The sequence below is a fragment of the Eleutherodactylus coqui genome, chromosome 1, assembly GCF_035609145.1.
Source record: "Eleutherodactylus coqui strain aEleCoq1 chromosome 1, aEleCoq1.hap1, whole genome shotgun sequence".
Taxonomy (NCBI): domain Eukaryota; kingdom Metazoa; phylum Chordata; class Amphibia; order Anura; family Eleutherodactylidae; genus Eleutherodactylus; species Eleutherodactylus coqui.
Window position 1 is genome coordinate 59,459,061 of NC_089837.1, and position 21,708 is coordinate 59,480,768.

Sequence of the window (21,708 nt, forward strand, 5' to 3'; positions counted from 1 at the left end):
ACATGTCCGAGATAGCCCAAAATAGACTGTTTGGTGCAGTGTAATGGACAGGGTTATTGCTCATTTTTTTCAGTGAACATACAGTAACTGGCCCCCTACACCTTCACATGTTGGAACAGTTCCTGTATTCACAAGTAGTCAATCTGCAAGTTAACATCATCTTCCAGTAAGATGGGGCTCATCAATATTGGAGTATGGATGTTCAGACTTCCCTCAACAACACCTTTCTAGATCACTAGATTGAACGTGGCGGACTAATTTGGGGGCCACCCTATTCACCAGATCTTACTCCATTGAATTTTTTCCTCTGAGGTTACATGAAGGACCGTTTATTCGTGATTACAGAGTGAATGATCTCCCAGATTTGAGAGTCCGCATCTGTGATATGATGGATACTGTGATTGTTCTCAGCAAGAGAAACAACGTAATCTTGTAGATATGATACCTTTTAATGGCTAACAAAAATACATGATGTAATAATAGCGAGCTTTCGTACCAACGCAGGGTACTTCTTCAGGCTTAAATGGATTGGATCTGAAGAGGCATGCATATTTATACACACTGGATACCAGAATGATGGATACTGAAACAGCGGAAATGTTGAAGAGAACGTTGCAAGAAATTGAGTACAGGCTATATATTTTTGTGCTACCCATGGAGTATATGTAGAAGTTTATTAGTGACTAGTGAAAACAAATTTGAGTTCTTACATTTCCTGTAGTTTCATTTTTCTATCATTCATACTTTCTGCTTTGCGAAGTGAAAAAATTTGGGAGGTTTGAACAGAACTCCCTGTATATAGTAAATCCCTATATATGTAAGTCAGTAAGGGCAATACGAAGAGGTACTGCAAATAACTCCCTATGATCTGCACAGAAGCTCATCCTGGCACAGGTAAAGAACAGTACTGCATTGTACTGTAGAGGGGCACTGTAAGGGGCCGCAGGCAGCGGGTTGGGGGCTTTCCAAGTTTTCCTCGTCAATGTCAGCCTGATGGACACAGGGTGCAAGAGTCGCCACTGCTGAACAAACACTTTATTAACTGTTAAACAGGAAAGCGGTAACTTGTGACTCACTGTTCCGGGATACCCCAGTCTGTCAATAAAGTTCAAGAGTCTTTATGAACGGTTGTTAATCAGAGTTCTAGTCTGATTGACTGGGATCAGCAATAAACAATAATTCCCTCACTAAACAAGTATAATAATGTGGGATAACTCTATAGCCAGATAACTGGGGATGACCCTTTCCCACCCCACTGGCATGGGATCAACGTCGTCAGAGGGGAGGGAACATAGGAGCTACGTAGCACTGACTTCACTATTCAGTACTCCTTCTCCTGATCACCAGAGGAATACTGCTCATAAGACAATTGCTACAGCCCTGCAGTACAAATCAGGAGAGATTCCCTTCTTGCTCTGACCACAGTTTAGCTGCTGTCTGCCCACTCTGCAAGCTCTTCAATGGCTGTATTTCTTTTTTACGGAGGGAACCATTCTCAGGACTCTAACTGCAACACTGCAGTGTACCAGGAGAGACTCCTGCGTCAACCTCTGTCCTGCTCCAAGCATATCTGTCTCTTCTTCCAGCTCAGCTCAATTTCTCCGTATGATAAGATAACTTTCTGTTCTATGCTATCAGAATCAAGGTAAAATTTGTCCCATCTATGTGCACCACAGAACTGGACTGTCTGTAGGATTGTATGACAAGTCTGGCTTTAAATCATGATGGCTAAGGAAAGACCATTGTATGTTAAAAATGCATTTTTCACAATATCGATACTATACTGTCCCTTTTTTTCTGCTGAATGTTGGGGCCCTGTATTTTGTACCTGCACCAATAACCCATTGATGGACTCAATTCACTTCTGAAAGTCCTGTTCCATTCATTCTACTTTTGCACAAACTTCACAACTACATTACTACAGAAGAAGTGCAGGAAAATAGAAAACATTTCTAATATGGAGCCAGCTACTGGTGAAGAAGCCTTTTAAATCGTGGGATAAAGAAGTATGCCATTACAAGTATATCGTGTTCATGAACAGCTGACAGCGCAAATGACAGAATTTATAGGTTAATTGCTTTGCACAATACATAAGATTATATAAATGTCATCATAAATAATGTTCCATCCTACATTAACAAAGCCCATGTCATAGTTCAGGCTGATGGTATTGATCGCGCACAAAGCTGATTACTCAAAAGTTGGAACATTGATGTTCACGTACTACTGGGTCCTGGATCAGGAGCTGTCAGGTCAAAGACACATACCGTGCATTACAAACTACAAAGTTAAGACTCATGCACATTAATGTATTATGTTCCATACAACCTCTGACTTCTAGTAAGATGTAATGAAGCGCACATAAACTTCTATTGAGTCATACTATACCTGCATATGCCTCCCACTGATCAAATTGTGTGAGTCACAACAAGGCAAATGTAATGTTCTTCTCTTCTGAGTTCAGGACAAGGTAACCACAGTTAACTTGGCGCAGACTAACCTTTGGTGTGGAATGTATATGATCCTCCGGTCTTTACCGTTGTCTTCCACAAGAAAGGTAGGTCTTGGCTACAGAGGTTCCCCGGGTCACAACTCCTAGAATAGTTGCCAACTTGGCAGTTGGTTTGGTGAAGCAGAAGTGTATGTAGAAATGAGATCGTACAAGAGATGGACTTGGCAGAGAACCTTGAGAGGTCAGAGGAGTACTGCCTGAAACAAGACGGGATTCCATACTAGAAGTAATAAAGATACCAGATGTAATATCCAGGGTTCAGGATAGGATCATAGTCGGGCGTTAGCTGGGAGTTGGGACCTGAACCACAACAGATAGCAGCGTAATACCCAGGGGTCAGAATCAACATTAGCTGGGAGTTGGTGACCAGAAGCACTATAGCTGGAATACAAATCAGTCAATCTAAATTGTATTCCAGGGGGTCAGACAATCCAGGGTTTAGTAACAGAGTTGACTGTTTGGTCAGGAGGCGCCATTTCCATGCTCCCCAAACAGAACAGGAAAATGGAACTGCCTAGCGCTGATGTGGAAACACCCTTACAGAGATCTAATTTATGTGGGTCCCTAGAGTAACATTATAACTTATGGGGCGGTGATGCCTCCATCTTGGTCATCTGTCTCTTACTTATCCCGAGGACATTTTGTTTGGGCTCATGCACGGTCATAGCCATATTTGTGCGGTGTACTTGCGCGATCGAAATTCGCTTATGCCCGTGTGAACCCAGACTAAGGGCTTATTCACATGAGTGATAGTCTTAAGCGTGTTTTGTGTGATGCTAAGTGCACAAAACTCGCATGAATATCAAATTTATTCTTTCGAATGGATTTATTCACATGAGCGATCTTTTCATTGCAGCATATTCCATTTTTGGGCGTTCTGTCGGAATGCCTCGCACCATTGTTTTCAATGGGAACTTAAAAGCCATTGCCATGAGATGTGCATGTTAGTGTGATGCGTTATTTTCCACTGAAGTCAATAGGAAGCACTTGCGATCCTATCACGCTTGTGAAACACATGCATGAGGATCGCGATTTCACAGAAGCCTGATATTGTGCTCACCCGTGTGAACCCAGCCTTAAAGGGAGAGGTAAAAGTCTCCTTCTGTACAGGTACCATATGTAGTGTGGGAGTCCTTCAGAGTCCTTCAGAGTGAGGGCAGCCTGCCAGAGTCGGTGGGCTCATACAATTGTTTAACAGTGACCTCTGTACTATACATGGAGCATGCTCAATACATTCTTCCATTGACGTCAAGAGATAACTTTTTTGAACTGTAAAAGAAAACTTTTGAAATGGTTTTGCAGCATCTTTGTGAAGGTTGAGAAATAAAAATATGCAATCAGAAAATAACTAGTGAAATTTTAAAAAATATTACATAACTAAAAAAGTATGAAAAAGTGTTCACTGCGTTGATCTATTGTCCTATACCCAATTATTACATTATGTAGAAAGAACAGAAACCAGAGTAGTACATAACAATAGAGAAATTGAGGAATTAGTGGGAGCACATACTTTTTCATAATACTCTATGTACTGTGTATGCATTCGTGCGTTCCGCAGTCATCTCATACAGCGAGGTTCAAGTACTCTACGCTTTTCGTCTTTCCATAGGTCTCCTTGACTTGGAAATAAAACAGACAAATGCCACAGGCTATACAACCTGAACAAATGGCAATACATGAAGGTGTGAACAACAGCCTTCACCATACAATATAAGCAGGCTGCTTTCTAAATCAAGGTTGCCAGCTGTATAACCAATATTTAGCTGCATTTTACATCTCATATCAAGTGAATTTAAAGGGGTCTTCTAGAATTTTTTTAAGGGCCAGTCTGGTGAATATTTTTTTTGGTTCATTATGTAGCTAGCCCACTAGTATGTATAAGTCGGTTATTGTTACCTTCGTTAGTTATTCCTAATTATCTGAAACTCCTGGCCTCCTCCTCCTCCTCGGCTGGTCATGTGATATCAATTCTGCTCTACTTGGGTAAATTCTTCTGATTTACTTGGGTTTATATGTTAACTCCTTAGTGACCAAGCCTGTTTGCACCTTAAGGACCAGGCCAAATTTTGGAAACCTGACATGTACTTTAACATAAAATAGCTTCGTAAAGGTTTTGCATATCCAAGTGATTCTGACATTGTTTTTTCGCCACATGTTGTACTTCATTTAGGTGGTGAAAATAGTCCAATATAATTTGTGTATATTTATTAAAAGTGCCAATATTGGGAAAATTTTGAAAAAAATATTGTTTTTTCACATTTTCAATTGTAATATATCAAATATGTGCAAACATACTGCTAAGATATATATTTCCATCTATTTACTTTATTCTGAATGCACATTTGAAAAACTTTTATGTTTTTTTAACCATTTAGGAGACGTACAAATTTAACATTACTTTTCAGCATTTTGAGGAACACTTTATTTTCCTGCACCAAGCCAAGATAGCAAAGGCTCATAGGTGTCAGAATAATAGATACCCCCACAAAAGACCCTATTTTAAAAACTACACCCCTTAATGTATTCACTGAGGGGAGTCATGAGTATTTTGACCGCACAGGAATTAATTCAATTTAGAAGAGAAAAATTAAAATTTTGTATTTTTGCAAATATGTCATTTTAAAGACATATTTTTTTCTATAGTTTACATGAAAATGAGGATTTACACCTCAAAATGGATCCCCCTGTTTGTCCTGTGTTCAAAAATATACCCAATGTGGCCCTCATCTTATATCGGAGTGCACAACGGGGCCCAAAATGAAAGGAGTAGTCAGTGTCTTTCAGAACAGAAATTTTGTTTGAAGTCCTTTTACGCCCCATAGCACACATGTAGAGTTCTTGAGCACCCAAAACCATAGAAAACTACCACAAATTACCCCATTTTGAAAACTAGACCCCTTAACAAATTTATCTAGGGGTGTACTGCCCATTTTGACCCCACGGTTTTTGAATGAATTCAAGCAAAGCAAAAGGAAAACATTTTTTTGGCAATTCTGTCATTTTAAAAACAGCTTTTTTTGTACAGCACACATATAAATGAAGACTTGCACCCCAAAATAGATACCCCTGTTTGTGCTGTTTTCAGAAATATACCCATTCTGGTCCTAATCTTATGTCTGGATGGACAACAGGGCCTAAAATGAAAGGAGCAGTCGGTGGCTTTTAGAACATAAATTTTGCTTGAAGGCCTTTTATGCCCCATAGCACACATGTAGAGTTCTTGAGCACCCAAAACAATAGAGAACCCCCACAAATGACCCCATTTTGAAAACTAGACCCCTTAACGCGTTCATCTAGGGGTGTACTGTGTATTTTAACCGTACAATTTTTGAATAGACCTAAGCAAAGCAGTAGGAAAAAATAACGATTTTCATTTTTTGGGCAATTGCATCAATTTAAAAACAGTTTTTTTTGTACAGCACACATATAAATGAAGACTTTAACCCCAAAATGGATACCCCTGTTTGTCCCGTGTTCAGAAACATACCCATTGTGGCCCTAATCTACTTACAGGACACATGGCTAGGCCTATAATGAAAGGAACACCCGTTGGATTTCAGGGTACAACTGAATAAATTCCAGGTCCCATTGCCCACTTATAGAGCCATTGAGCAGCTAAAATGATAAGGAACCCCCTCAAATGGCCCCTATTTTGAAAACTAGGCCCCTTAACAAATTCATCTAGGGTTATACTGTGTATTTTGACCCCACAGTATTAGACTGAATCTTATCAAAGCAGAAGGAAAAAATTATGATTTTCAATTTTTTGGAGAATTTTTTCAATTTAAAAACAGTTTCTTTGTACAGCGTACATAGGAATGAAGGCTTTCACCCCAAAATGGATACCCCCGCTTGTCCCAAGTTCAGAAACATACCCATTGTGGCCCTAATCTACTTACAGGACACATGGCTAGGCCTATAATGAAAGGAACACCCGTTGGATTTCAGGGTACAACTGAATAAATTCCAGGCCCCATCGCCCACTTATAGAGCCATTAGGCGGCCAAAACGATAAGTAACCCCCTCAAATGACCACATTTTAAAAACTAGACCCCTTAACGAATTCATCTAGGGGTGTACTGCTTTTTGACCTCACAGTATTTGAATGAATCTAAGCAAAGCAGAAGGAAAAAATTACAATTTTCAATTTTTTTGACAATTTTTTCAATTTAAAAACAGTTTTTTTGTACAGTGTACATAGGAATGAAGATGTTCACCCCAAAATGGATATCCCCGTTTGTCCCGAGTTCAGAAACATACCCATTGTGGCCCTAATCTACTTACAGGGCCCATGGCAAGGCCTATAATGGAGGGAACACCCGTTGCTTTGCAGGGCACAACTGAATAATTTCAAGGCCCCATTGCTCATTTGTACGGAATGAAAATTGACTCCCTAAAAATATTCCCCCCCCCCTCCGCGCCCTTTTCGGCGTTCCCCAAATCTTAGATAAAAGTAATATTGTGAACTGTGTGGTATTTCCGAAGACAGGGGTAATTACCAAGGCTGGTTGGAATGGGCACATGGGACAATAAAACTAGGTCTCCCTCCTCTTCTCATACTTTTTGGGCGTCATTTCTTGACCTCAGTGGCGGGTATGGGGTGTAAAAAGTAGCGTTTCATGAGTCTTCGTAAGCTTGCGGATGTGCGGCGGTCTCGCACAGAAGACGCTCAACAAGCTGCTCCGGGAACTGCAGGTAGGCAAGCGTTCCCGGGGCTTCTTGTAAAATACGTATTACAGGTAGGGGTCTGAATAACGCCGGGCTCACGCAGCCTTATGCAGAATCCGCTTGCGGAGGCCCGCAGCGGATCCCAGCTGTGAGCCCGGCTGTGACCCTGTGTACGGCCGCGTAATGTACTGCGCATAACTGCCTACTCACACAGGCGGTCATTCGCAGTACAATATTTTTTTTGTGGTTTGTATTTCCCGCACCGTCGCTTAGCGATGACACGGGTACCCGCAGCCCGTATACAACGTAGTTGCGTATGGGCAGCGGGTATATCCACGACCATGGAGCACAATGGGCTCTATGCTGCGGATAGCCGCGGTAAAATAGAACCTGCTGTGTTCTCTTTTTTGCGAGTGGATTACACAATTTCCAACCCACTAATGTGAGCAGAATTGTGTAATCCAATGCGATTGATCTGCGTAATACCGCGGATCAGACGCATGCGGATTCTGTAATTCCTATCCGGTCATGTGAGACCGACCTATGTTATATCGCTACTTTTTTATTACGTGACCGGGGACCACTCAACGAGGCCACCCCTCACTGCTCCAGGCTCTCTGCGACCGTTGGTCGATGAGAGCAAGGAGATTTTAAGTTTCCTGGGTTCCCCGACTCCTGTGCATGTGTCCGGCATTTTGCCGGTGGTCGCATGTGCAGAATCCGGGTAAGTTCACGAAGGAGGATTGCGTCGGGGTTCAAATACGGAGGCCTCCGGTAAAAAGTTTCATCTCATCTCACCAATCGCATCAGTGAGGGGAGATGAAACTTCAATTTTTTAAAAAACTTTTACGTGATCGCCATTATCCATTGGAAAACGGCGAACGCGTGACCAGGAACCGCTCAACGTGCCCCCGGTGAAATCTCCAGGCTCTTGGCTAAGTTCTTAACTACCAAGGACAATTTCGTGTTTGATGACACCATCATAGATTACGGTTCCTGATGAGTCTGTGTATGACAGAAACGCGTTGAACCAGTACGAACCATTTCTGCATTAATAATTCTCTCAGAAGGTTTTTCTGAATCTCGTCCTGAATGGTTATTGAAGCTATATTCTGCATGAGAACGCATCAGTACTTTAATGGTGGTTCTCTGGTTATTTCTAGCAGAATTTGATTCTTCATTGATTGATAACCTGTGGTTGATAATCTATCAGCCACTTGTGTATTTTTTCTCGGGGGGCATCAGCAGAAGCTTTGCTTGTGGTTTGTCCATTCTAAACGAAACTATATACAGTTCTTTTTTCATCACGGACAAGGACCTATCATAGGCTGCTGCTGGTGTCCTACTGTTTCAGCATCTTTAGCCCGGTGCTATTATCCAGATAGGGCAGTTACCTGGTCAAGAACCAGATTTTATCTCTTATTTAAGAGGGTTTGTGTACTAAGAAGACATAGGCCTGGTGGCCTCTTGTCATTTCACCTCTAATAATTTTGATCCTTGTTGATGAGACACAATAGGAGCCCGAATGTACGTCACCATTGGAGGTGTTCCGTAAACCACTTACCTTGATGGAACGACCATCCTCCTTTCATCTTTTTGTGAAGGACGCATCCTAATATGGTCCTCTAATCTTTATTGGGTGACATCCATCCCCAATGGTGACTGAAAAAGAGTGCATTAGAGTGTCTCAGGTTGCAGGATACTTCTGCATTGTAATAGAGGTGTCAATTGCATGTATTTTCTCTGGTCCTTTTCCAGGGTTTAAAATTCTTGCTTTGTGTTTGTTAGTTCCAGTTTGTCTGTTTTTTGTGAGGCCCAATCATTTTATATTTATTGATTAATAAAAGTTATATTTTAAGGGATATACCCAGTGAATATTTTGAGAAAGCCTTTCTTCTATATCCCTCTGCCTCTGTGAATTACACTATTACTATATTAGAGCCACGGTTGGAGGCACTATTGCTATTGATGCCACTACTGAAGACACTATTACTATTGACGCCACTACTGGGGGCACTATTATTATTGCGACCATTACTATTGGCACTACTACTATTTGGGCTACAACTGGGGGCATTATTACTATTGGAGCAACCACTGGCAGTACAGTTATTAGTTCCAGCCACTAGAATAACTGAAGTAAAAAACATGGATTATGATAAGCCATGTGTTTTTTCCTGCGGCTTTTAGCGAAGCCTGTGCAAAAGTGAAGGAAAAAATGCCAAACCTTCAGGATGCTGCGACTGCAAAAAAACTAGTGAGTGAAAAAAAGTCATCAAAATGCACTGTTTGTAGTCTATTTCATACTTCCCTATTCACTGACAACTAACATTTGATCCCAGCGGGTTTTGCCACACAAAATGGGGTGAAAAATACCACTTTTTCTGAAAAACCAACCAGCACATGGAAAGGGACTGGTGCTGTGAGACTGTAGGTTCCTGCTCTCAACAAGCTTATGGGCTCCCCTAGCTCAGAGGCTCAGACACAATTGCGACGGTCATGACACAACTAGGCAACTGACACAGCTAAACAGAAATCTACAATGCTATGGGAGATTAAAAAAAAAGAGCAGCACTGACACCACTCCAATTCAGACTATAGGAAAGTCACAGAACCCACTTTCTTCTAAAGTGGGGCCTTTAGGGTACATCCTGTAGACATGTTGTAGGGAGCCGCAGGCTGAGTCTCCAGTACTTTCCCGATCATCTGAGTCAGTGCCAACCCAGTTGGTATTCGGTTGGCTAGAATGGGGAATGGGGAGAGCTGGGACTAGCTAAAGTCCCTTTGTCCACATAATATTGTAGCTGTATCACTAAAGACTCATGGCTCAATTCTGTCCACACAACTTCAGGTGAGGGATGGGTGTTAAAGTAAGCTCGGCAAGCATCAGAGAGACCGTGGAAATCTAATATATCCAGGTGGGACCATCATTACTGGAACTCAGGAACAGTTTTATTTGCAACGCCTGAACAAATAAGTTTTCAATCTTGTTCACACAGGGAAATTCAATGTCCCCTGCCCATTGCATTGGGCTAAACAAAGTCTCTGGGCCCATTAAACAAGTTACTTCAAGGAGTAAACGTTCCCAGATTCTCTAACTATTAATCATGTCCTATGAAGAACAGTTAAAGGATCTGGGAATGTTTAGCTTGCAAAAAAGAAGGCTGAGAGTAGACTTAATAGCTGTCTACAAATATCTGAAGGGCTGTCACAGTGCAGAGGGATCAGCCCTATTCTCATTTGTACAAGGAACGACTAGAAGCAATGGGATTAAACTGAAAGGGAGGAGTCACAGATTAGATATTAGAAAAAACTTTCTGACAGTGAGGGTGATCAATGAGTGGAACAGGTTGCCCTGGGAGGTGGTGAGTTCTCCTTCAATGGAAGTGTTCAAACAAAGGCTGGACAAATATCTGTCTGGGGTGTGTCAGGACAGTGTCCGGGATATGGGGGTCCCTGAGATATCCCGCAACCCCTGTCCCTGCCTACTTGCCCCCCTGGGCTAACCCCCAGGGCGACAACTGGGCGGCGGTCCCTACCCTCACTAGGGAAGCGGGACACGGGAAGACAAACAGACACTGAAGACAAACAACGGTAGAATGGTCAGACAATCCGGGTCGGCAACAGGAGGGTACGCAGTACAGGGGGGTCAGGCAAAAACGTAGTCAAGGTCCAAAAGCAGAGGTCAGGAAAGCCGGGGTCACAAACAGGAGTCAAAAGAATACGCGGGTGCAGCTGGAAGACCAAACTCACACTGGCAAGGGCTGAAAGGAAAACACACCTTTTTAAATGCTGTCAGCGCTCCCGCCCCAGAAGCCGATAGGGGCGGGGAGCCTGACAGCAGCAGGGCTAATCAGGGAGGTGCTGGGGACACACCCCCAGTCTGCAGCACAGACAGTTACTAGGGAAGCCAGCCTGGTAGTCAAGTGCCTAGAGAAGCACCTGCTGCCTCCCTAGCAACCCGGCGGCGACCAGTCTGACAGCGGCCCGGGGAGATCACAAGAACCGGGGCTCCCCTACGCCGCACTCCTGTAACCCGGGTGGCAGGACCGGTGGTGTGGGCACGGGGCCCCCGAGAATTGCTGGTTCTGACAGTACCCCCCCTTCTACGGGGGGACACCGGACCCCCATGGCCAGGAGCGGGCTTGAGCGGGAAGGCCCTGTGGAATGATCGGACTAGGCGTGGGGCATGAACGTCCCTGGCAGGGACCCACGTCCTATCCTCAGGGCCAAATCCACTCCAGTGGACCAGGTACTGCAGTACACCTCTAACCCGTCGGGCGTCAACAAGCCTTTCTACTTCATACTCCAGTTCCCCCTGTACCAAAGAAGGAGGGGGCGGGTTCTGGGTGGGTAGAACTGGAGTCACGTATTTTTTAAGCAAGCTTTTATGAAAAACCTTGTGGACCTTCCAGGAGTCCGGAAGTGACAACTTATATGACATCGGGTTGATAACCTGCGACACAGTAAATGGGCCAATGAACCGAGGAGCAAGTTTCAGGGAGGGAACCTTAAGTCTCAGATTTTTGGATGACAATAAAACCTGCTCCCCGACCACAAAAGGTGCCGAGATAGTACATCTTTTCTCAGAGTATTTACGTAGCTTCTCTTGGGAGCCCTGAAGGTTCTTACGAACCTGGGCCCAAACTGTGCACAGTTCCTCAGAGGATATGTCAGCGGCCGGATTGTTCGAGACAAGGGGAGTAGAAAGCGAGAATCGGGGATGGAACCCATAGTTACAAAAAAAAGGTGACACTTGAGATGACGAGTTAACATGGTTGTTAATAGCAAATTCGGCGAGAGGCAGGTAGTTGGCCCACTGAAACTGGTTATCAGAGACAAAAAGTCGCAGGTACTGGATAAGTTCTTGATTCATCCGTTCTGTTTGTCCGTTACTCTCGGGATGGAAGGCGGAGGAAAAAGACAAATTGACATTTAGGTTTTTACAAAAAGCTCGCCAGAAGCGAGCGACGAACTGTACCCCTCTATCTGACACAATATCCTCGGGGACCCCATGTAGCCGAACAATCTCCTTGATGAACATTTCAGACAGAAGTTTGGCGTTAGGTAACTTGCAAAGCGGAACGAAATGTGACATTTTAGAAAAACGGTCAACTATGACCCAAATGACCGTATTCCCCAGCGAGGATGGCAGATCAGTAATAAAATCCATGGACAAATGGGACCATGGCCTGGACGGAATGGGCAAGGGAAGAAGAGGACCCTCAGGACGTCTCCTGAGATTCTTCCCCCTTGCGCAAACCGGGCACGCGGACACAAATAACCGTACATCCCTGGCCATGTGCGGCCACCAATAGAGTCTGGATACTAACTCTAGTGTACCCCTGATACCGGGGTGTCCAGCTAGGACTGAAGCATGTGTCTCCTCTAACACTTTCAATCTCAGTGACAACGGAACAAAAAATTTGCCTTCCGGAAGGGCTTCAGGGGCGGATTGTTGAGCAGCGTGTATGAGAGGTGAAAGGTCGGAGGAGACAGCAGCGAGGACCACTCCAGGAGAGAGAATGCTCTCAGGCTCAGACTCGGAAGGTTCCGGAGAACCAAAACTCCTAGACAGGGCGTCTGCCTTGACATTTTTAGAACCGGGTCTATAGGTAACAACAAAATTGAACCGAGAGAAAAACAAGGCCCAGCGGGCTTGCCGAGCATTTACCCTCTTAGCAGAATCTAAATAGGTGAGGTTTTTATGGTCTGTGAGTACCGTGATCTGGTGACGAGCTCCTTCCAAAAAATGCCTCCACTCCTCAAAAGCCCACTTAATAGCCAGCAATTCCCGGTTGCCTATATCGTAGTTCCGTTCAGTGGAAGAGAACTTTCTAGAAAAATAGGCACACGGTCTAAGGTTAGTGAGTGTGGAGGGCCCTTGGGACAGTACCGCTCCCACACCAAACTCTGAGGCATCTACCTCCACCACAAATGGGCAGGACAGATCCGGTTGTACCAGGACAGGCGCTGAAGAGAACGCCGCCTTTAGGTTATCGAAGGCCCTCAGAGCCTCAGAAGACCAGGTACTCACATCTGCTCCCTTTCTGGTGAGGTCCGTTAGAGGTTTAGCTACCACGGAGAAGTCTTTGATGAACTTGCGATAGTAATTGGCGAAGCCGAGGAAGCGTTGAAGAGCTTTCAAGGTACCTGGCCGGGCCCACTCCGTGATGGCTTTCACCTTCCCAGGATCCATCTGGAAGTCGCATGGCGTGATGATATACCCCAAGAATGATATCTTTTGTACCCCAAAAACACATTTCTCGAGCTTAGCAAACAGCTTGTTATGTCTGAGTCGAGCTAGCACGGTTTGAACATGAGTACGGTGACTCGGCAAGTCGGAGGAAAAAATCAGAATGTCGTCTAGATATACAACGACAAACACCCCCATGATATCCTGAAACACAGAATTCATGTACCCCTGAAAAATGGCGGGGGCGTTACACAAGCCAAAAGGCATTACTAGGTATTCAAAATGACCGAGAGGCGTATTGAAGGCAGTTTTCCACTCATCCCCCTCCCGAATGCGAATGAGGTTGTATGCCCCCCTGAGATCAAGTTTAGAAAACCATTGGGCACCAGCGACCTGGTTGAGGAGGTCAGGAATGAGCGGAAGGGCATACTGGTTTCTGACTGTGATCTTATTTAGCTCTCTATAGTCAATACAGGGCCGGAGACCCCCATCCTTTTTCTCGACGAAGAAAAACCCGGCACCCACCGGGGATTCTGAGGGCCGGATGTGCCCCTTGGCCAAGCTGTCCTGGATATAGTCCCTCATGGATTCTCTCTCTGGAACCGTAACATTATAAATGCGGCCCTTAGGAAGTTTGGCCCCAGGAATCAAATCGATTTTACAGTCCCATTCCCTATGAGGGGGCAGGACTTCAGATAATTGCTTGGAGAAGACATCCGAGAACTCGGAGAGGTAATCTGGTAGGGGAATCCCCTCGCAGGTGGAGATCCCCACCTCCACCGGACATAGGTGGTTGGCACAGCGGGGACCCCACTCTACCAGTTCCAACGTGTCCCAATTTACTACCGGGTTGTGCTCCCGGAGCCAGGGGAGACCTAGGACGACGTCCACAGACAAATCTCTCATCACCAGAAATGTGCAGGTTTCAACATGTAGGGCTCCTATAGTAAACCTTACCTCGGGGGTAACCAGATTAACTACCCCTGCTTGCAGTGGAGTGGAGTCCACTCCTGAAACAAGAATCGGAGTCTCTAAACGTAACAGAACCCCGGACAGTTGAGCAACGAAATTAAAGTTAACGAAATTAGCAGCAGCCCCAGAATCAACGAAGGCTTGCCCAGTACGGTGGAAAGAATGGAATTCTAGGGTGCAAGGCAATAACATTTTGGACAACACAGGGAGTACCTTGGCTCCTAGACAGTCCTCCGGACAACTGCCTAGGAGCGGACGTTTTCCCTGCCATGGCTTCTTGGCGCAGGTTGCAATGCGGTGACCCGGCTCCCCACAGTAGAAGCAGAGGTTCTTCTTCAGGCGATTTTCCCGTCGTTGCTTGGGGTTCATGGCTCCCAGCTCCATGGCCTCGGTGGTGGGAGGTGGAAAAGTCGGGTCAGTAGAAGAAGTGGGCGTGGGGAGTGGAGTGGTCCGAGCGGCGTGTCTGGCCCTCAAACGTCGGTCAGCCCGAATAGCCAGCGACATGGCTTGCTCCAGGGTTCTTGGCTCCGGGTGGGCCACGAGTAGGTCCTTAAGACCCTCAGACAGACCGGTCAAAAATAGGTCTTTTAGGGCGGCATCATTCCACCCGGATTCTGTACAGTGCTGGCGGAATTGGGAACAGTAGTCCTCCGCCATCTTGCAACCCTGGCGCAGGGCCAGAAGCTTGGAGACTGCGTAGCCGGCACGGTCGGGTTCGTCATAAATTTGACCCAAGGCGGAAAAAAAGGCGTCAAGGGATAGTCGGGCGGGAGAGCCAGCAGGTAATGAGAAAGCCCAATTTTGGGGCTCTCCCCTCAGGCGGGTAATTACAATTCCCACTTTCTGGTATTCAGTACCAGAGGAGTGGGGGCGGAGATCAAAGTAGAGCTTGCAGCTCTCTCTAAATGCGAAAAACTGACTTCTCTCTCCGGAGAAAAATCCGGAAGCGTGGCTCGAGGTTCTGTCATTGTTCCTGGAGCGGAAGGGGGCTGCATGGGACCTGCAGCTGCCGCTTGTTCCTGTCGCTGCAAGCGGGCTGTTAGGTCCTGGGCAAGGTTCGTAAGGAACTGGACCTGGTTCGCTAAAGCTGCCATGGCCTCCATCGAGGGGTTCAGAGTTGCCGGGCGGATGCAAGGGTCTGACCTTCGTTCGGCCAGTGTTACTGTCAGGACAGTGTCCGGGATATGGGGGTCCCTGAGATATCCCGCAACCCCTGTCCCTGCCTACTTGCCCCCCTGGGCTAACCCCCAGGGCGACAACTGGGCGGCGGTCCCTACCCTCACTAGGGAAGCGGGACACGGGAAGACAAACAGACACTGAAGACAAACAACGGTAGAATGGTCAGACAATCCGGGTCGGCAACAGGAGGGTACGCAGTACAGGGGGGTCAGGCAAAAACGTAGTCAAGGTCCAAAAGCAGAGGTCAGGAAAGCCGGGGTCACAAACAGGAGTCAAAAGAATACGCGGGTGCAGCTGGAAGACCAAACTCACACTGGCAAGGGCTGAAAGGAAAACACACCTTTTTAAATGCTGTCAGCGCTCCCGCCCCAGAAGCCGATAGGGGCGGGGAGCCTGACAGCAGCAGGGCTAATCAGGGAGGTGCTGGGGACACACCCCCAGTCTGCAGCACAGACAGTTACTAGGGAAGCCAGCCTGGTAGTCAAGTGCCTAGAGAAGCACCTGCTGCCTCCCTAGCAACCCGGCGGCGACCAGTCTGACAGCGGCCCGGGGAGATCACAAGAACCGGGGCTCCCCTACGCCGCACTCCTGTAACCCGGGTGGCAGGACCGGTGGTGTGGGCACGGGGCCCCCGAGAATTGCTGGTTCTGACAGGGTGATTTAGTAAATCCTGTATTGAGCAGGGGGTTGGACCCGAAGACTCTGGAGGTCCCTTCCAACTCTACCATTCTATTATTCTAAGCGAGAAGAAAGGAGGTGGTGCAGCTGTCTGGTGTTACCGCTTAGTAGCTCAATGTCACTGTGCAAATGATTTTGACTCGCTGTTCCATCACCGCAGGGGTCAACGTCTGATAGATTGAGGCTTCCTCACTTGCAGCGTCTACCAGTAGGCAACTCCAAGACTGCACCCATCTAATAATTTAATCCTTCACTCTAACTTCTGACTCACTTTCCCGTTTCTCTCAGCTCATTCATTCCCCCCTTCTATTAAAGACAATTTTGGAGAAAACATATGACCACTTACATATAACAAACTTTACCCCTCTTGCAATGACATAAATGGATATGCTGAGAATACCGCTTTAAATCGTTTTCAGATGCTTTTATCATACATTCAGGATGCAACTGTTTCCTGGCTATTATAAAACAAGCAACATAATTAAAACCCAGCAGTTACACGCAGCATCCTGTACCTTGGAAAATGCTCCCATGATTCTACTGTGGAGTGATTGACGGCAGTACTGCAGAGCACTCATAAAGCAGTTCCAGGACATTACGAAGAACAAGATTTCCATATGTTTGGTAGCAAAGTAATAACGGCCTGCTGAGAAGTGACCTACATGCAGCACTCCTGTGTTACAGCACCGCAGCTCTACTGCTGCTGAACTAGTCCTGGACTTCTATTTCTGGTTATATTTACCTGCCAAGATGAGCAATTACTGTAGATGTGGTGCAATGCAGACTTAGAGCACAGCCAGGAATGTATAAGTCCTAAATTATTATAATTAAATGAGATATGTTTCTTATTAACAGTCAGTGCAACACATCAGTAGGGGGTCATATCAGTAGGGGGTCAGTAATACTCTCAAACTCCTTTAGGATTGGTCATTATAACTATTTTTGCATATACACTTTATTAGAGCCCCATCTAGTTGCATGTTGGACCTTCTTTGTCCTTCAGAACCGCAGCAATTGGTTGTGGTGCAGATCCCACTAGATATTAAAATCCTTCTGTACGAATACCCGGCCATGTGGAAGCTCCTTGTAGTTGCCAAAAATTTGATAGAGGTGCTGACGTGTTCTGACCAGCTGACAGGAAGGGGTCATCGATTCATGCTGCTTGCGGCAAATTCTGACCTCCCATCAGCATGGTGCAACAGAAATCTGGATTCATCTGACCAGGTAATGTTTTTCCGCTGCTTGGTAATCCAATTTTTGCACTCTTTTGACCACTAGATTCTTGCCTTACGGACAGTTTACTACCGACATGTCTCATATTATTTGTCTCCTGCAGTTTAGGAAAAGCTCTATTTGTTTTGCATTACAGTTTTGGATAAACTGAGCTTCTTCTAATTCAAACAGCTGTAGCTCTGTTTCTATCAGAGCTATCAACATGCTACAGCTGCATGAAGTGGGGCCGGGAATTTTGAATTTACAGCTGTCACTTTTCAGTCAGTGTGTGCAGAGAAAAAAGGAGAGGGGAGGGAGCTAAGCAGGTAACAGAGATCAGTGGAACAGGGGAGAGGTGACATGGACTTTTCTTAATGTCATCACTCCTCCATTGTTCAGACAGTATATTTGCTCTGTCATTGTCATATATGGGGATCTTGTGCAAAGATGAACACTCGCTCATCTAATTACTCCTCTACACCGTTTAACCTTGCATATGCTGCAGTCATTGCTGAATGTGGCGCCTAAATGTTTGTACAGGAAATTTTGTAAAGATTTTTTTCCTCTTACACAAATAGAAAGAACAAAAAAACTGTACATATGTGGTATTGCCACATCCATTAAAACTCATATTATAAAACATTTATCTACCACAGTAAATTCTGTAAAGAAAGACTACAGAAGAAAACACCAAAATAGCTGTTTTCCATCAATCTTGCTTTCCCAAAAAAGGAATAAAAATAATCAAATTGTTGTGTATGTACCTCAAAATGGTACCAACAAGAATTACAAGTCATCCCATAAAAACAAACCCTCGTGTAGTTCTGTTGACAGAAAAATAAAAATGCTGTGATCTTGCAATATGAGGACTCAAAAAAAGTCTTTTCGTAACAATATTGTGCAAAAGTAGAAAACACTGGGACCAATTCCCAAATTCTCCCATTAATTGGGCTTAGTTTTAAGTTTTCTTTTTTGATTATCTATAATTATCAAAATTAGAAATAGAGGTTAGAAATGAGCGAGCGTACTCGCTAAGGCAAATTACTCGAGCGAGCATTGCCATTTTCGAGTACATGCCCGCTCATAGCAAAAGATTTGGGGGCCGGCGAGGGAAAGCGGGGAGGAATGGGGGGGGGGGAGATCTTTCTCTCTCTCTCACCCCCCCCTCCCCCCTGCTCACTCTCGCAACTCACCGCTCACCCCTGGCGGCCCCCGAATCTTTTGGCACGAGCAGGCATGTACTCGAAAATGGCAATACTTGCTCGAGTAATTTGCCTTAGCGAGTACGCTCGCTCATCTCTAATAGAGGTACCTCTTAGAACATGTATGTGCACTTACCAATAGAGAATGGGTAATGTAACTATTCCATGATGTTTATTGTGCATTCATAACTAATATTTGATAAACTGCTGTCTCAAAAAAAACATTTTGAACATAAAAGTAGGAAAACAATTAAACCTATAAATTTAATGTTGTCATAATTGTAATGACCCGTCGAATAGACTTAACACAACACTTACACCACATGGTGAATGCCATAGAAATAGGTCCCAAGAAACAATGGCGAAATAGCTTTTTTCCCATTGTCCCCTAACAAAAACTTTATAGAATGTATCCAATACATTACATATACCTAAAACTAGCTTCTATAAAAACTAGAACTTATCCAGTAAAATACAAGCTGTCATACAGCTACCTATCAAAACTTCACAGTTGAAATGGAAACGTGTTTATTTTTTTTGCTGCATTAAGCTGTGCTTGAAGATTTTGTGCTGAGAGGTGCGGATCAAGAAAACTGTTGACTCTCAAAAACTTGCCATCTTATTTTGTAATGCCCTTTGGTCTGCAAGACCTCTTCCTTTCAGTTTCCTCCAGTTTTCAAGTTCCTTTTGATGGTATAGAAATTTGTACTGACTGCAGCCGGTATCTTGTCACCACTGGAAGTAGTGATGGAAACAACATTGATAAGCCGGTGACGCCCCCTGTTCGTGATTGGCTGCAGAGCTGCCTCCCATGCCAGTCCTGCAGGCCAGTAATGTTCTCCCGTCCTGGCTCCCGGCCCTGATTTCACCTCCCCGCTTCTGTCACTCTCCCTGGTTCCCCGCTGTCCGTGTGTTTCCCGTGTCTTCTCTGGCCCTGATGTTACCTCCCCACTGCTGCTGTCACTGTCCCTTGCTCCCCACTGTCCGTCTACTTTCCCTCCGGAGCGGCGGCAGCAGGAGGTCCAGAAGGAGCGGCGGCAGGAGAGGCACAGCTGTGTTTAATCCCCCAAGTGCCGTTCTGACACAGCACTCCATTCAGGATGACAGCGGCAGCAGCAGCAGGAGACACACAGTCAGCGGTGGCATCATAGCCAGAGCACAGAGGGAACTGAGGCACTGCCTCACTGCAGGAGGATTCCTCCAGCGCCGCGAGGATCGCACAGTGAGCAGGGGTGCTGGCTACTGGTTGAGCAGGGAAGATGGAAGGGGGACAGCTGCTCCAGGGAATCTTATTACTGCAGCGTGTGTTTTCATTTTTGCCAGGCCCGGAGGGTTAGGGTCTGTTTTCCTGTTAGGCTTAGATTATTAACTCTGTAAGCCTAACAGGAAAACTAACCCTAACCCTCCAGGGCAGGCAAAAATCAATACATACGCTGCTGCTAGGACCTTACAGAATTCGCCTTATCTGGAGCTAGGGGTGTGACAGAGGCGTTCCTTCATGCAAGCCCTGTCAAACCCCTAGCTTCTGGTGGTGACAAGGTACAATAGTACCACTGCTGCCTTGGCTCTCTTGGCAATTTCTCAGTAGGACAGTCCTACACTTCTACAGGTTATAATTGTCTGTCTTATTTGGTTATTTGTCTTCTTATTGCCATCATAATATCAATGTGCTCTGTCCTGAAGAGCAAAGTTGTCCAAATCATGCCCTAAAGGGTGTAATGCAGTCAGTTCCAACACTTATTATATAGAATCAGAGGGTTTGAAAGTAATCTTCAAAAGTTGAGACACCTGTAGGAATAGTATCCAATTGCAAACCATGATCTGTTTCCTGTACTGCAGAGCAGCTATCCTTGATGTGTTCCCTGAAATATGTTTCTTAGTTAAAATCATAAATTAAGACTATTGTTGCATTTCACGCTAAAATTTCATAATACTTTAATGTTTTTAACGAGTTCTGAATGTGTGTATAAATATATATCCTTCCAGAAAAACTACTGTGAATGTTTCAGCAGGAGTGGAACCCCTGTCTCTTGTATTGAAGGCAGCATTATACAGATACATATACACACTGTCAGCTGCAAATTTCCCGTACAGTCCAATATACATATTTGCCTTCCAGATCCTTTTTTCCAGTGAATACCAATGCTGTGGAATAAGATGTATTTGCATGCACAACATCCAGAAATGTCATCTTTATTGCTCATTTACACATTGTTATAATTGTGTCCATGAATAAAACATGATCTCCTATCTATGAATAGATAACATTCTACTGCCCAACGTATGGCAGCCATCAGAGCGGTGACAGCTAGAGGGAGAAGGCTGCAGCACTGGGCTGGGTTAGTGAGCATGCAGTGCCCTCTTCTAAGGTTACAACTCTGCCTACTCATAACTCTGGGTGGTCCTCTGCTCCTGACTGCCCGCCCAACTCATACATATTCATGTGGCTGAGACAGGATGGTCAGGATCAGAAGATAGGAGCTCCTGACCATGGTCATTACATCAGAGAAGTCTCAGAATCAGGACAGCAGGGGTCATGTGAGGCACACTGATTAAAGCACAAGCATTCATTTCAGGTAAACTAAAGGCATTGTTAAATACTTCACTGAGGCCGGCTGTGCTAAAAGATTAGAAGTTTGTAAAGTCCTAGAATATGGAATTTATGCAGATTAAGGCCATAATAGCCAAAAGACTATACAATAGGTTGCGACCCTGGATAAAGGATAAACCAGAGTCAAGGTAAATACTTCTAAAAATGTGATGTTCAGAAAATATCCATACAAAACAAGGTTCCAAGGAATAAATCCATAGTGGGAAAGAACACTACATGTATATCGCCGCCTCACATGCAGTTTCATCAGGGGAGGTGTCACTCAAACCAAAGAATCAAGAACATCCAAGAGTGCAACCCTAAAAACCAAACCAAGATTGCCATCCCAAATCTATTTAACGCACCAGTAGTTTAAGTCACTACATGCTGCTCTGATTGGCCAATGCTGCTCATGTGAGCAGCACTGGCCAATCAGAGCCGCATGTGATGTCTTAGACTACTGATGTATACTAATAAGCAGTGTGCATCAGGTATTCAG